We start from the raw sequence: 2,088 nt of genomic DNA on the forward strand, positions 1-2,088 counted from the left end.
TTAACCTGTTTTTGAAAAAGATATTTTGAAAGCTTTTTTAAAAAAAATGGTTTTAAAGATGTTTTGTTTTAATGTATATTAAAGTTTGTTTTTATGATGTTTTAAAGTATTTTGGTGTTTTTTGTTTGCTACCCTGGGCTCCTGCTGGGAGGAAGGGCGTGTTAAGGGTTAATTCCTCTGACACACTAAAAGACCTCCTTGAGGGCCATCCTTGAGAGTTATCTACTGTTTTGATTAAGCACCGCCATCTTGCAACGGATGTCTATATCCGCCATCTTAGTAATATAAGCTGCTCATGTACTATGGCCGGAAGCATGACTCAGGGAATACACTGGGGGAGCCAGTTCAATGTAACACACTGTAATATTACCAGATATGGAGTTCCTACTATAAGCTTCCTGTAAGTTGTTTACTGAGGGGTATAAATATCGGGGGAACGAAACAGTCTGGGTCGACTGCACTCACTCTGAATTGCTGGTGTGAGTGCTTTCTTTTTAATAAACTATTTTTCAAAGTTTTTATCCTAAACTGCTGTTAGCGTCTTGTTTTGGCCAGAGCGAGAAACGGGATATACATCAAATAATAAATGAATAAATCTTTCATGTGGCCACCATCCATCCATCCACACATTCAGCAGCATTCACTTGAATATTGCGTGGTTTGCATGCATGCGTGAATTTGACTCTAAGGCTTGAACAACACTGCACTGTGGCCTCTTATACTGCCAGGTAATGTTTCCTGCAAACCTAAATAAAGACCAGCTGGTAATTTAATCTGTGACCAACAAATTCTGCATCTTCCACATTAACTGTTTATCACAACTTTGGAAAAGGACGTCTGGCGTTTCCTAGACATGAGGCAAAAAATTGGCTTATTTTTGGCAGCTATTGTGGTTTAGAATCATAGAATCATAGAATCTTAGAGTTGAAAGGGGCCTTGTAGGCCATCGAGTCCAACCCCCTGCTCACAGCAGGAAATCCACAGCTAGAGCATCTCCCGCAGATAGCTGTCCAGCCTCTGCTTGAAGACATCCAGTGAAGGGGATCCCACCACCTCCCTAGGCAGTCGGTTCCATTGCCGAACTGCCCTTACTGTCAAGAAGTTCCTTCTAATGTCCAATCTGAATCTACGCTCCTGCAACTTAAAACCATTAGACCTAGTCCTACCCTCTGGGGCATTAGTGAACAAATCTGTACCCTCCTCTATGTGACAGCCCTTCAGGTACTTAAAGAGTGCAATCATGTCACCCCTCAGCCTTCTCTTCACCAGACTGAACATGCCAAGTTCCTTCAACCTTTCCTCATAAGACTTGTTCTCCATACCGGCTATCATCCTCGTCGCCCTCTTCTGAACCCGCTCTAACTTGTCTATATCTTTCTTAAAATGAGGCGCCCAGAACTGAATGCAGTATTCCAGATGAGGCCTGACTCATGCAGAATATAGTGGGACTATTACTTCCCTCGACCTGGAAACTATAGCTCTGTTTATGCATCCCAAAACCGCATTTGCCTTTTTTGCCGCAGCATCACACGGCTGGGTCATGTTCAACTTGCGATCCACTACAATTCCAAGGTTCTTCTCACACGCACTACTGCTAAGCCGGGTATTTCCCATCCTGTACCCGTGCATTTTGTTTTTGTGGCCTAAATGCAGAATCTTGCATTTGTCTTTATTGAATTTCATTTTATTAATTTCAGCCCAATTTCCTAGTCTATCCTGGTCCCTTTGAATTTTATTCCTGTCTTCCATTGTGTTAGCTATCCCTCCCAGTTTCGTATCATCCGCAAACTTCATAAGGCTTCCCTCCACCCCATCATCTAAGTCATTGATAAAAATGTTGAAGAGTATCGGCCCCAGGACAGAACCCTGTGGCACTCCACTCGAAACCTCCTTCCAGTGCGAAGCAGAGCCACCGACGACCACTCTTTGAGTACAGTTTTCCAACAAGTTGTGAATCCACCTGACAGTATTTCCATGTAGTCCACATTTGACGAGTTTGCTAATCAAAAGGTCGTGGGGGACTTTGTCAAACGCTTTGCTGAAATCTAGATAGATGACATCTACAGCATTTCCACCATCTATTAAGCT

Source organism: Rhineura floridana, chromosome 1 (genome assembly GCF_030035675.1).
Source record: "Rhineura floridana isolate rRhiFlo1 chromosome 1, rRhiFlo1.hap2, whole genome shotgun sequence".
NCBI lineage: Eukaryota > Metazoa > Chordata > Lepidosauria > Squamata > Rhineuridae > Rhineura > Rhineura floridana.